Source organism: Macaca nemestrina, chromosome 2 (genome assembly GCF_043159975.1).
Source record: "Macaca nemestrina isolate mMacNem1 chromosome 2, mMacNem.hap1, whole genome shotgun sequence".
Lineage (NCBI taxonomy): Eukaryota > Metazoa > Chordata > Mammalia > Primates > Cercopithecidae > Macaca > Macaca nemestrina.
In genome coordinates, this window is record NC_092126.1 from 2450894 (window position 1) to 2466365 (window position 15472).

General features: G+C 48.5%; 1 long non-coding RNA gene across 1 annotated transcript in view; it reads right to left on the bottom strand.

Moving 5' to 3' along the window:
* Positions 1-2121: 2121 nt before the first annotated feature.
* LOC105470796 (uncharacterized) overlaps positions 2122-15472 on the bottom strand; it is a 66565-nt gene continuing 53214 nt past the window's right edge. Inside the window, exon 6 of the long non-coding RNA XR_011619500.1 lies at positions 2122-2369. This is a non-coding gene — a long non-coding RNA (uncharacterized lncRNA). The remainder of the gene's footprint in view (positions 2370-15472) is intronic.

Sequence of the window (15472 nt, forward strand, 5' to 3'; positions counted from 1 at the left end):
CGTTGCAGCCACTCTGCTCAGCTCCCTGCCTTGAGAGTCCACCCCACTCACAACGCCATGGTGAGATTCCTAAAACACAGCGTGTCACTCCTCCACTCAAACACCTTCTGGGGCTCCCTGTTACCTTAGAAATGGAATCCAAACTTCTCAGCCTGGCCATTTTTATTCTGTAGTCAGGCATGCATGTTGTATTGCAGTTATTTTAAAATATAAAATTACATACTTGCCCCCAAAAAGCTTCTCCCCACTCCCCATTAGACAGCGAAGTTCTCGAGGAGGAGACAGGGCCTGGTGCACGATTGGCACCCAGGAGATGCCTGCTCAGTGAATGAGCACTTTCACCTTGGCCCCTCTTTCTACTTTCGTCACTCACTTGTGTCTCCAACCCACCCTCCCCAATCAGGCCAGTCAAACCCACCGTGCTCACTGCTCACCCATGTGCCCAAATTCACCTCTCGTCTGTGCTGTTCACATGTGCCACTCTGAGGGCTTTCCCTCCGCCCCTGCCACTGCTTTCCAGCCTCTGCCACATGTGTATGTGGGAACACAGGCATGCACGCATGCACATGTCACATATACACGGCACACACACCACATGCAACACACAGACCACACGCACGGGCACATGCCACATATACACGGCACACACACCACACGCAACACACAGACCACACACACGGGCACATGCCACATATACACGGCATACACACCACACACACCACACAAACCACATACACATGAGAACATACCATATATACACGGCACACACACCGCACACAACACACAGACCACATACACATGGGCACATGCCACATATACACGGCACACACACCACACACAACACACAGACCACATACACATGGGCACATGCCACATATACACGGCACACACACCACACACACCACACAGACCACATACACACACCACACAGACCACATACACATGAGAACATACCACATATACACGGCACACACAACACACAGACCACACACACGGGCACATGCCACATATACATGGCACACACAACACACACAACACACAAACCACACACACGGGCACATGCCACATATACACGGCACACACACCACACACAACACACGGACCACATACACACGGGCACATGTCACATGCACACTGCACACACACCACACATGCATGCACACAGCATACAACACACAGACCACATGCATATGTGCACATACCACATATACACTGTATACACACAGCACACGACACACGCACTACATACTGCACATGACACTGCACATACACACCACACACACGCACACCCCCCCCCCCACACACACACTGCTTTGTCTATGAAGGCTTTCTTGCTTCTTTCTCCTCCCCCTTTTTATCCCCAGGAGCTAATCTCCTCTCACAAGTTCCACGCATTTGTTTGTGTGCCTCCCATGGCGCAGAACATATTTTGCTGACATATTTCGCTTACTGGTTTACAAGTCTTGTCTCCTCTACTAGACAGACAGAGCCTCCAGGACACAGCTGGACAGCAAGCGTGTTTTTCTCTCCAACAGCAACTGGCCTACAGTGGGCACTTAACACCCCGTTGTGAATGAATGCATTTGCCCTTCAAAGCATGAAGGTCTTTCTTCTTGCTATGGGTTAAAGATATATTTTATTTCCACATATGTAATTTATGATTACATTCTTACTGCAAAACACTCAAACAATATAAATAAAGCTAAAGTTCCTTTTGCTCAGCCCCAATCCCAATCCTCTCCCCATTTACATACCTATAAAATCCAGGTGTAATATAGTTTTGTGGGTTTTTTAGTTTGTGTTTTACAAAAGTGGTATTTGGTATAAATTATTCTGCAGCTTGATTCTTTCCCTTTACAGTATGTCAAAGATACCTTTTTAATCTTTCTATGTATTCGATGTATAGTATCTGAGGGTAACAGCTGCAAGATACCATCGTCTGTATGTGTCAAGGTTTATTAAACCACTTCTTTATTGGTGGACATTAGCTTTTTCCAGTCTTTTCTTTTCTTTTTCTTTTTTTTTCTTAGATGGAGTCTTGCTCTGTCGCCAGGCTGGAGTGCAGTGGAGCGATCTCAGCTCACTGCAACCTCCAACTCCCTGGTTCAAGTAATTCTGCCTCAGCCTCCCCGAGTAGCTGGGATTACAAGCACGCACCACCATGCCAGCTAATTTTTGTATTTTTTGTAGAGACGGGGTTTCACCGTGTTGGCCAGGATGGTCTCGATCTCCTGACCTCGTGATCCACCCAGCTTGGCCTCCCAAAGTGCTGGGATTACAGGTGTGAACCACCGTGCCCGGCTTTTCCAGTGTTTTCTTACAGCAATGCTGCACTAAGCATCCTGTGCATCGCTTCTTGCACATGCCTTCTAGAATAAAGAGAAGAAGTAGAACTTCTGAGTCAAAAGAAAGGCACATTTAAGCTCCTATTAGATTTAAGCAGAACAATTATATTAGATGTTAAATTAACTTCCACAGAGATTGGATTTATACTCCCCCAAACCCTTGCCATCACTTGATATTATAAATCTTTAACATTTGCATCAATCCAATGAGAGAAAAAAGGCATTGCCTTACTTTAATGCGCTTTTTCCCATTTATTCCAAGTGAGGCTGAATATCATTTTATGGGTTTGTTGGCCATTTGGCTTTTCTCTTCTGTGATATGTACATATTATTTGCCCACTGCTGTATTTGGTAGCTTGCCTTTTTCTTATTGATTTGTAGGATATCTTTATAAATTATAGCTATTACTTCTTTGTCTATTATTAATAAGCATATGCTGGAAACATTTTCTCTGAATCTGTTGCTTGTCTTTTAATTTTCTTGAGTGTGTCTATTTTGCTTCATGTGATTTCTTTATTTTTGTTTTTGTTTTTTTAGAGGTGGCATCTCACTCTGTTACCCAGGCTGGAGTGCAGTGGTGCTACCTTTGCTCACTGCAACCTCCACCTCCTGGGTTCAAGTGATTCTCTTGCCTCAGCCTCCTGAGTAGCTGGGATTACAGGCGTGCGTCACCATGCCAGGCTAATTTTTGTATTTTTAGTAGAGATGGAGTTTTATCATGTTGGCCAGGCTAGTCTTGAACGCCTGACATCAGGTGATCCATCTGCCTCGGCCTCCCAAAGTGCTGGGATTACAGGTGTGAGACACTGTGTCCGGCCCAGGTGATTTCTTTTTGATCCAAATTTGCTTTTTTCCAAATGAATATCTGATTGTGCCAGCATTCTTTGTGGAAATCAAATCTATTCCCTGATCATGTGAATAGCACTCTTACCATGTAGTAAAATTTCCTGTCTACAAGGATCTATTCCTCAACTTTAAACTTTCCTTTATCACTCCATTTAAAGTCTGTTTCTTGTAAACAGGATTGAGATAGATTTTTGTGGCTATGCGTGATGGCTCGCCTCTGTAATCCTAGCACTTTGGGAGGCCAAGGTGGGTGGATCACCTGAGGTCAAGAGTTCAAGACCAATCTGGCCAACATGGTAAACCGTCGTCTCTACTAAAAATACAAAAATTAGCCGGGCGTGGTGGCGGGTGCCTGTAGTCCCAGCTACTTAGGAGGCTGAGGCAGGAGAATTGCTTAAACCCGGGAGCTAGAGGTTGCAGTGAGCAGAGATCACACCACTGCATTCCAGCCTGGGTGACAATGAGAGACCCCGTCTCAGAAAAAAAAAAAAGATACATTTTTGGTTTTTTAGCCCAGTCTATATTCTGACTTTGAAAGAGATAATTCAGTTCATTCACATTTAGTGTGCAACTGCTGTATTTCATTTTATTCCTTCCAGCTTATGTTTCTCATGATTTTTTTTTTCTTAATTTTAGTGGCTTGCTCAGGCTGCTTTCCATCCTTATTAATGTGGACATTTTCATTCCATGAATGGTTATATCACCTTTCCTTTCCTGGTGTTCATAATCAAACTTTATTTCTTTAGTATTATAGGGATACGAGATATGATTTCTCCACTTAGACACTCTATTCTCTGACTATTCCTCCCCTTCAGGTGCTTCTTCCCTCCACCAATGAGATATTCAGAATACTGTTACTTTCCCAAATTTCTTCCTGTCACCCCAATTAGTCTATGGGATGCTTTTACTCCCCATGCCCTGTTGCCAACATCCAGGTGCAGCTGAAACTGTTTAGCACTTTTCTTTCTAAATCCCGTCTCTGCTGAAAATATAAAATCAGCCAGGTGTGGTGGCGCATGCCTGTAATCCCAGCTACTCGGGAGGTTGAGAATTTCCTTTGCAGTATTTCACTTCTATTTTAAGAATCCTCAGTGTTACACATTTCCAGACAGTCTGTCATTATTCATTTATACTTAACAATACATGTGTATATATCAATACATACATAAATATACATATGCACACATATGTGGGTATATATAGTTAAATATGTATATATATATATACACACACACACATATATAGTTAAGCATGAATGTGATAGAATGATGAATGATAATTCACTTCTGTTTCCTCTTTTCTTCTCTGTTAGAATTCATTGGATTTTGGCTGAAGTTTTTTTTTTTCTGAGATGACCTAAGTGATCCACCCGCCTTGGCCTCCCTAAGTCCTGGGATTACAGGGCGTAAGCCTCTGCACCTGGCTTATTTTGGTTGAGGTCTTTAAAACTCTTTTCTTCAGAGACTGCATGTGAGTGATGTAATTTTTGAATCTGTGTGTGTGTGTGTGCGCGCGCGCTTCACTCCTGTGGGTGAATGATGGCTTGGCAGGTACAGAATTCCAAGGCTGCAGTCTGTATAACCCAGGAGTCTGTATCTTTTTGTCCTTGTTGTCCTCTGCGATTCAGTTATTGGTCCCCTGTTAGGTCTCCTAAATCTGCCCTGCAAATGGCTCCCATTTTCCCCGACAGTTTCTACCCCTCTGCATTTTGCTCTGTGGTTTGCAGTATTCTTCACATTCATCTGTCAAGCCACAAATTCAAGCCTCATCTCTGGCTACCTTTCCACTTAAATTATCCATTTCGCTTTTTGGTTAAAAAAGAATGTTTTGGTCAGGCACGGTGGCTCACGCCTGTAATCCCAGCACTTTGGGAGGCCGAGGCGGGGGGATCACTTGAGGTTAGGAGTTCAAGACCAACCTGGCCAACATGGTGAAACCCCGTCTCTGCTAAAGATACAAAATCAGCCAGGCGTGGTGGCACATGCCTGTAATCCCAGCTACTCAGGAGGCTGAGGCAGGAGAATCACTTGAACCCGGGAGGCAGAGGCTGCAGTGAGCCGAGAGCAAGCCACTGCACTTCAGCCTGGGCAACAGAGCGAGACTCTATCTCAAAACAAAGAAAAAAAAAAAGAATGTTTTGAAGTTTCCGGTCATTTTCGTTGAGTTCTGCTGCTGCTGTTGTTGTTGTTGCACTGTGCTCTGTCTCCTTGGAAGCTCTGCGAAAGCCCGTTCTGGAATTTTGGTGCGTTCCTCCCTTTGTGCCTTCAGCCTCCTTGGTATGTTGTTTTGTTTCTTTGCCTGACCCCTGTGGCTCAGCAGCTAGAAAACCACAGGTTGTGGAGGGGCCTCGGTGCTATTGGTCCCTGGGGGTCCAGGTAAGAGCAGGAAGACCGTAGGCATTCCCCATTGAGCAAGAAGAGCTGCTCCCGGGTCTCACAGCTCACCTGCTCAGTTCCTCCTTAGCTTTTTGGGGGCTAGGGAGACAAATATGTGAATGTGGCCAGAGCCATACTTCCCTTAGAATCTCATCCAGGCTCTCTTAGAGGGGAGAAAGCCCCACTTCGCCAACCCAGCATATTTCCTTCAGGCTCTTGCCTACCTGCTGGCCCCATTAACAACTTGGCTTGGAAGAGGTGGTGGGTAGCGGCTGGAGTGGTATGGTATGTGGAGGGAAGGTTGACACATGAAGCTGCTGCTGTCCAGAATCCCTGTTTCTTCACACTCTATTCAGGTTTTCTGGTCTCTAGAGTCAGGTAGTCCCTGTATCACTACCTCAGAGTTGTTTTGTTTGTTTTTTGAGACAGAGTCTCACTGTGTCACCCAGGCTGGAGTGCAGTGGCGTGATCTTCTTGGCTCACTGCAGCCTCTGCCTCCCGGGTTCGAGCGATTCTCCTGCCTCAGCCTCCCAAGTAGCTGGGATTACAGGTGCCTATCACACCTGGCTAATTTTTGTGTTTTTAGAAGAGATGGGATTTCACCATGTTGGCCAGGTTGGTCCTGAACTCCTAGTCTCAAGCGATCCACCCACCTCGTCCTCCCGAAGTGCTGGGATTACAGATGTGAGCCACCACTCCCGGCCTAAAATTTTTACTTGAAGTAAAATAGATATAAAATTTACCATCTTACCCATTTTAGGGATATGGTTCAGTAGTGTTAATTGCACTCACATTGTTCTGTAACCATCTCCAGAACTGTTTTTATCTTGTAAAGTTGAAACTGTACACCCATTAAACAACACATCCGCCTTCCTCCCTCCCCAGCCCCTGGCAACCACCATCCTACTTTCTGTCTCTAGGAATTTGACTACTCCAACTACTTCCTGTAAGTGGAATCAAACAGTATTTGTCCTTCTGTGACTGGCATATTTCACTCAGTGCAATGCCCTCGAGTTGCATCCACGTTGCAGCATGTGTTGGAATTTCCCTCCTCTCTAAGGCTAATAGTGTTCCACTGTGCATACCACGTTTTGTTTATCCCTTCGTCTGTCGATACTTACGTGGCTTCCACCTTTTGGCTGTTGTGAATAATGCCGTCACCCAGCTCTAGCAATTATCCACTCAGAGCCAATCCTGCTGCAGCGGTAACCCCACCCACCTCCCCATTTCATATCATTTTGAAGTAAATCTGAATGAGGTATTTTACCATTACCTTTTCTGTTTGGTTGAAGATCACTCCCATAGAGAATCAGAGCCCAAAACTAACAAATACTATTCCACCCCAAATCGTTTAAATGTGCTTGGCATGAAGATGGAAGGCAGAGAAGTTGGGAGGCTGCCACAGAGAGAAAGGGTGGATGAGGAAGGAGAAGTGGGTCAGAGAGCAGCTAGGCTTATCCTAAGGACATGAGTTTCTGCTCTCCCTCAGTGCCACCTCTTTCCACCTCAAACTTAGTCCTCAGGTTCCTGAAGCAGGGAAGACTCCAGAGATTCCAGACCACTGCAACCATCCTCGTTTTAGGGTCCCAGAAAAGGCTCTGCAAATCTCCAGCCTTTGCCTACAGCTAGGGCACTTTGCTTGGTGATATGAAAGCTGGAGCCAAGCTACACCTTGAACTCACTGACACTGCCTTAAGAGCCAAGATCTATTCCTGGAGAAGAGATTAGTGGAAATTCCTCAGGAAGAAACTGGCTGCCTGAGAATGCCAGGAGGCATCTCTAGATAACCTATCCAGAACAAGGGTTCTGATGTTCATATCACTTGAAAATTATGCTGGGCACCTGGATGTGGCACAATTTAATTAAAGTAGCTTAGCCTCTATTAGGCCATCCTCCAGAGCAGGCAGAGGACCTCGTCTGAGACTCAGCTTGGAGGCATGATGTCCCTTTGCCTCCATCGTCTTGAGAAATGGGGCCTCGTGCTAAGGGAACACAGCAGCAAATGGGCCCTTCCATTCTGGAAGGGCCTGTCTTTATCTCCTTTGTGGCCTTGGAGAAAACAAACCCAGTCACTCTCTGCTTTCGTTAGATGCCCTTCTCCTTATGACCTTCAGTTTTCTCTTCCTCAACCCTATCAACATCATGAACAGCTCTTTAGCATTCCCCATGGACAGCCCAAGCCTGGGCTGACTTCCATCCAAAAGGAATTGTTGCTATGGAAATTCTCTGGTCTCCTCCCAGCCAGCCGGTAGCCCTGTCCTCTCTCCTTCCCACCTCATTGGTTTGAGATTTCTGTCCACACCTCATGAGGAACGCCCGTGAGTGTGGGTTAGTCCAGAGTTGGGTCTTTAACACTGACCCACAGGAGCTGAAGTGTCTGGTGCCTGTTTGTCCCCAGGGCAATCGGTAGGTGTGTGTCCTGAGCTGGTGACATGAAAGTGCTCTTGGGTGTCAGAGAGGTGGCGTCCTGTACTGCAGAGTGGAGCTGTACACCATTCTGTCACAAACTCTCCGATGGACACGGACCTATCCCTCCTTCTCCCTGAGCCTTGGTTTTCCCATAAAATCAGGGGGTTGAACTGCGTGCTCTCTCAGGCCCCTTCGAGCTCTGAGTCTATGAGAAAAAAAAGTAACTAAATGGAAATGAGAAGCACCAGTGTGGCTCCAGGGCCTATGTCAGAGACCCTTCAAGGCTGCCTGGGTCAAACATGGAGAAGAAAGAATGGGAAGGAATGGGAGCTCCAGGTCAGGTTGTGACCTGTGTGAGAAGAAAGAGGCCAGAGAGCTTGGAATGGCAAATGAACAGATCCAGCCTGAGGAGGGGCTGGGCTGGGTGAACTCAGAGTTACAAAGATTTGTTCATGACGTCGCACAGATGGTGTCCTGGGACACCGTTGAGTTCAGGCAGCTCTGGGGACCTGACAAGGACCTAGGTCCACAACAGCAAAGAATTTTTATTCTTGTTACATAAAGGCAGCTGCAGAGTTCAACCAGTACCCCAAGATTTGGAGCCCAAGGAGGAGTCTACCAGGAGCTGCAACAAGGGAAGAAGAGGGCGCGAGAGGCCCCCCACCTGCACGAGGCAGCGCTCTCAGGCCTGCAAACACAACCGAGACGCCTGGAGGGCTGGCTCCTACCCTAGCGCACCTGACCCGGGAGGTCTGGGGTGGCGACTGGGAATCTGCCCCTTTCAGAATTCCCAGGGGATGCTGATGCTGCAGTCTGGAGGTCGCCCTTTGAGAATCACTTTATTACAGAGATCAGGGGAGCTGCCACCAGAGCTGGTGAGCATTTCTGCCCCCTCATCAGGTGTTTACCAGCTAAACCCGTCTCTTCATCTGTAAAATGGGGTTGATAATAAGGTGAGTAGTAAAGAGTAGATCCATGTAAGTAAATAACTTGCAATAATGCCTGGCACAAAGTAAATGCTCAACAAATGTTAGCTCTTGGTTCTTCTCTGCATGGTGGCTGATGGGTGTAAAGCCTCTGGCACATGGAAACTCGCTAATAATAGTTTTTATATATATGGTTTGTGTTCAGATACAAGTAACAGAAACACTAGAGTGGCCTGGACAATGAAGGGAATGTTTCCACTCCCACAACAAGAAGCCCAGCGGGGAGCAATCCAGTGCTGGTGTGACAACTCACCAGCTTCTCCCAGGACCCAGGTTCTGGGCAGCAAGGAGGAGCAGCAGGAAGGTCCAAAAGGCAAAGACCCTCTTCTTATGATGTCGCCTCTTTATTCTCAAAGAAAAGCCCTGCCCAGAGGCATCGTCAACATCTCACTGGCCAGAACTACATCACATGGCCATCCCTAGCTGCCAGGGAGGCTGGGAAATTCAGTACTTCAGCTTTCTAGACTCTGTGGTAGTGATGGCAAGGGCAAGGGGCTGAAGTGGGTGTTGAGAGAACTAACCAAGCTGTCGGCCACGCGATGGCTCAGAGCCTGGGAACCATGACAAGTTCGGTGAGCCATGGGAGCTTGAGGCCTACAGCTCACTCTACGTCCTTAATTGATTCTGTGCCTGTGTGTGTGCGTGTGTGTGTGTGTGAGAGAGAGAGAGAGAGAGGATAACTTGTGAGTGAACCCTTTGTTCTTCATCCCTTCTCCATCTTACGCTCCCCCCATAACCCAGGTACTTCCCCAAGTTCATGCATTTCTTGACCACTCACCAGACCAGACACCATCTCAGCACTGAAGACACACTGTGGACAAGGCACATGTGCAGCTCCAGCCCCCATGAAGCTTACAGTCTAGCAGGAAGGACAGCATTAAAAATCTTTTTTAAAAGTTTCTAAATGATAGGGACTTGCCCATGAAACGGAATTGAATCTGGTTTAGCTGATCAAAAAAGAGAGTCTAATTTGCCATTAGAGTGCCATTTTAGTAATCCCTAGTTCTGAATGTCTGCCATGTAGTAGGCCCTCAGAAAATACCTGCTAGGGCCAGGCGCGGTGGCTCACGTCTGTAATCCCACCACTTTGGGAGGCCGAGGCGGGTGGATCACGAGGTCAGGAGTTCGAGACCAGCCTGGCTAACACGGTGAAACCCTGTCTCTACTAAAAACACAAAAATTAGCTGGGCGTGGTGGCTCATGCCTGTAATCCCAGCTAGTCAGGAGGCTGAGGCAGGAGAATCGCTTGAACCCAGGAGGTGGAGGTTGCAGTGAGCCGAGATCGCACCACTGCACTGCAGCCTGGAGTGAGACTGTGTCTCAAAAAAAAAAAAAAAATCTGCTGAAGGTAGATGTTTGAGTTTCTGTTTGATCTCCCTGCCTAGAGTTATCGGCTCTTTCAGGTCAGAGGGCATGGCGGACTTATTTTCGTATCCTCAGTGTCTAGCTCAGCACTGGCACACAGTAGGAACTTGGGAAGTATTTGAGGAATGGAACGGAATCCTGTTTATGTCCTCCATAAAGACCGTCAACTTGGCAATTGGGCCGGAATCCTCTCTGGGTGTGTACTCCCTGCGTCACTGTTGTACATTCAGAGCAGTGAATTATTTTAAACCTCATAAACTTTTATTTGTGTGAGGCCACAGTCTCACCCTGGCACGAAACACACACATCTTGTCCCCATGAGGTCATGGCTGGGGGAGATTAACTCGGAGAGCCTCGGCAGGTTTAGACATCTGAGCGCGGCAGCAGGCTGCCCTGCCTGGCTTCCCTCCACGCTGCCCTGCCCCCGCTCCGTCTGCAGGAGCAATGACTGGGGATGAGACCCCTTTCGCCACCGAAGGAAGGAGTGGGGCATTCACAGAGAAATGGACTGAATGCCTTTCTTCCCTTTTTCCTTTTACCTTCTTGTTTCTGAAATTTTCTCTGACCTGAGACCTGAAAGGCACGTGCACGCCTCCTAGTCGCTGCTGCCCCGGACGAGGAGTCTTCGGTGGACTCTCCCCTCAGTTCTCAGGCCTTGAGGTCAAGTCTAGTGGAAAAGCGCTCTGCCATGACGACGTGTAGAATGTCAGTTTTATCCCAGTTCAAAGGAAACACAGCATAATAGAATTTTCTCAACTGTAAATTTTTCTCTCACGTTTTTCTTAAGCTCTTAATGGCTTTCTTTTGACCACTGGTGAGATGAAGGCACAGCAAGTGAACTATTTTGCCGAAGCTCCCGAGACATCACTGTGGGCCTGCGCTAACCTGAACTAATTGGAACAGCATTGCTCCTGGTCATGCTCAGAAGCCACCTGCTGCCTGGAAGGCAGGGAAGGGAGGTCAGCTTGACCTGCTGCTTAACTGTGTCCAGATGTCTCTATACTCTGATCCACCTACAGAAAAGGACACTCCGATGTGAAAAGAACATCTCCACTTGACTCAGAATGTTTCTTCAGAGTGACAGTGAGGTGACAGTGACACTGAGGTGACAGTAACAGTGAGGCAATAGTGACAGTGAGGTGACAGTGACAGTGAGGCAACAGTGACAGTGACAGTGAGGTGACAGTGACAGGCAACAGTGACAGTGAGGTGACAGTGACAGTGAGGTGGCAGTGACAGTGACAGTGAGGTGACGGTGACGGTGAGGTGACAGTGACAGTGACAGTGAGGTGATGGTGACAGTGAGGTGACGGTGACAGTGAGGTGACAGTGATGCTGACAGTGACAATGAGGTGACAGTGACAGTGAGGCGACAGTGACACTGAGGTGACGGTGACAGTGAGGTGACAGTGACAGTGACAGTGAGGTGACGGTGACAGTGAGGTGACAGTGATGCTGACAGTGACAGTGAGGTGACAGTGACAGTGAGGTGACGGTGACAGTGAGGTGACAGTGACAGTGAGGCGACAGTGACAGTGAGGCGACAGTGACACTGAGGTGACGGTGACAGTGAGGTGACAGTGACAGTGACAGTGAGGTGACGGTGACAGTGAGGTGACAGTGACAGGTGACAGTGACACTGAGGAGATGGTGACAGTGAGGTGACAGTGACAGTGACAGTGAGGTGACGGTGACAGTGAGGTGACGGTGACAGTGAGGTGACAGTGACAGTGACAGTGAGGTGACGGTGACAGTGAGGTGACGGTGACAGTGAGGTGAGCAGGCTGGCTGGGAGCCTGGCAGTCCTAAGTTCTCATCTTAGCTCTTCTACTCACTAACTGTGTAACTTTGAGCAAGTTACTTAATCTCTATGAGCCTCAGTTTCTTCATCTGTAAAATGGGGAGGTGACTATTTACCCAGGGTTTTTGGTAGGATGGACTAAGCAGATACATGAAGACTGGCTGGCAGGACCCCTGATTCAAGAGAAATGGCCATGATTATTACTCTGATTCATATTGTATCGGTGGCTAGGTGGCTATTTTGTGGGGAGAGGGTGTAACTTGATCACAGGTATGTACAACCAGAAGCACATGGCTCCAGCTGTCCTTTCCAAAGCTTTCAGGTTATGGAATCCTACATTGTTCTACTTACTGTATCCTCATTAATTCTTGATCCATCCCTCAGCCCTTCTTCCCACTCACTTAGATAGAGCAGAGACCTGTGGTTTTCCTGCTGGCATTTTGTTCAGACACTGGTTTCTGAAGGTCTTTCCTGCCACTTGGAAGGACGGAGGAATACAAGGATCGAGAATGTTTGACTCTTGGAGGGAGACACAGGGTTTCACGGGATTAGCTGACACAGCATGCCATCACCTTTCTGCTGCTCCCTAAGGCGAGGGGGATGTGTGTTACTGTTGCCTCTTAAGTGAGCTTAGAAGGAGCCTGGCTTCACATGCCCAGAATCCACCGCTGGACACTTTCCCTCCCTGGCCCTGGCTTCGTGTGGCCAGAGGGGAATCCCCAGCGAAACCGTTGAGCCGCCCTGGACCACGGACCCAGCCTAGCAGTCCACCCTGCTCTGTTCTGCGGAGCCCGGGGAGGGTCTTGTTCTTGCTGGACATTTTCCCTGGGCACTTTTACTCAAGAATGAAGGAACGAGAGACAGAGACAGAGAACTGAGCCTGAGAGGCAGAGAGAATCAAAGAGACAAAGACTGAAAGGGACATGCACAGAGACAGAAAGACAGTGGTACAGAGAGAAACTAACAGACAGTCTGAGAGACAAGGAGACAGAGACAGGGAGACTAGGACTGAAAGAGACACACAGACAGGGGGAGAGACAGACAGACATGAGGGGGGAGAGACAGCAAGCGAGACACAGAGAGCAGAGAGCGTTAAAGGGACAGAAAGAAACAGAGAGACCGAAGGCAGAGAAAGAGAGAGAAAAACAGAAACACACAGTGAGACAGAAACAGACACACAGACAGGACAGAGATGTAAATATAGAGGAATACACAGGCATGCAGAGAGATGGAGACGAAATCACACAGAGGCAGAGCTATAGAAGGAGAGACGAGACACATTCGGAGAGAGAGAGAAAACAGAGTTTCGGGGGAGATGAGGCTAAAGAGAAATGCCGGACTTAGGGGGAGACAGGACAAAGCAGTGGCCCAGCTGGGGACACGCACCGTTTGCACCAGGAGTCTTCACACTCAAGTGGTTTCTTAGCTCTCGGCAGACAGCTGAGGATCGTCTCCAGACGACACGCTTCGGGAAGTGGGCCGGGCAGACTCACAGGGACAGCTGGGCTTCAGCTGTGGTTTACAGTGGCCAGCCCTTTAATCCATGGGTCAGGCCTGCAGGCCAGCTGAGGAGCGCAAGAGGCTCCCCTGGTAGCTCCCCCTAGGACCACAATAGGGACCCCGCGGTGTCCTGTGGCCAGGGCGGACCCAGTGGAGGGGGAGGAGTATCCGAGTGCAGATACTCAGCCTGCAGGGGTCCTGGGGTCTGCACTCCACAGCAGCCCACACAGCCTTGGCTGTGGATGTAGGCCTCTGCTGTCATTTCAGGAATATGGGGAGCAGCCAACCCCATGTCCTAAGCAACAGCCCCGTCCCCGTCACTCGCATGCCACATACACACATGCACTTTCTTCTCTGCTGGGGGAACAGCTCCTCTTAAGCAGAGAGGGCTCAGTAACGAGTCAGCCACCGTCGAACGTCTGTGTTTCCCAACACACAGGAGAAAGTCAGGTGGAGAGACGTTCACCTGGGAAATCCTATCTGGGGTCCAGCATGGTACTTCTGAAGGCCCACCGAGGTGGGGGCTGTAAGCAGGAGAGTCAAGCTCAAACTCCTAAGATGCGAGGGGCCCTGAGCCCGAAGCCTCTGCCTCGCTCCGGGCTCCTCCTGGCTCCCTGGCCTGTTCCGTGTTCTCTGAGCTCCTGCCCATTGCTCTCTATGTTCTGATGACTGCTGAGGCTGCCCTTCCTCCATCCCTGCTCTGCGTCGCTCATGGCGTTTGCCCACTCGAACCCCAAGACATTTCAGAAGCTTGTCCTTGTCATTGCCCCTGGGACCTACCTTGGGTCACCAGCTCTCCTGCCGGTCAGACCTAGAGCCCAAGAGGGGCATCAAGCATTGCCCTGAGATGGGATGTACCACCATCTCCCTGTTGAAAAAGGAGGCGATACCTAAAAAATGCTGCCTGTTCGACCCTGGGACCTCACAGTAGACATCACAATATCAACAAAGCCATTGGAGAAATCAAAGCTCATCCTTGGATAAGGAAACTGGGTCTGGATAATCTTGCAAGATAATTGCATTCCTGTGCCTGTCCTCCCTGCCCACAAGAATCAACATGGGGCTGGGCATGGTGGCTCACGCCTGCAATCCCAGCACTTTGGGAGGCTGAGGTGGGCGGATCACCTGAGGTCAAGAGTTCGAGACCAGCCTGGCCAACATGGTGAAACCCTGTCTCTACTAAAAATACAAAAAAAAAAAAAAAAAAAAAAAAGCCAGGTATAGTGGCAGGTGCCTGTAATTCCAGCAACTCAGGAGGCTGAGGCAGGAGAATCACTTGAACCTGGGAGGTGGAGGTTGCAGTGAGCTGAGATCACACCACAGCACTCCAGCCTGAGCAACAAGAGTAAGACTCTGTATTTAAAAAAAAAAAAAAGAGACTCAACAGAGTCTGAAGCAGCTCACTGTGGTCAGTTCACATAAGTGTAAGCCCTGTGTGGAACCAGGGTGTAGTGTTACAGCTGGATCAAATGCAGAGTATGGGACCAGTCAGAGAGCTGGCACTGAATGTGGCTTTGTCAGCAGGTTGGCATGGAGCCCTCCTTGATGCTAACAGTCTCACTTTCTGTTTCCATTGTACTTTCATTTGCAAAGCTCTTTCCCCCTCATCATCGTACTCCACTCTTCCCACGACCCTTAGGAGATGGGCAATTCAACTTTCCCCACACAGGGAAAGAAAGTGAAGAATACAGAGGTGGGTAGCCTCTTCAAGGACACAGGGTGAATAGTGCCAGAGCCAGGACCCCAACCTAGATCTTCCAGATTAAAAAATCAGGAGCACTTTCTACTCTATTCAGCTTTTACAGGTGAGACACTGACCGGTTCCTGCCAGAATCCTACCTCCCA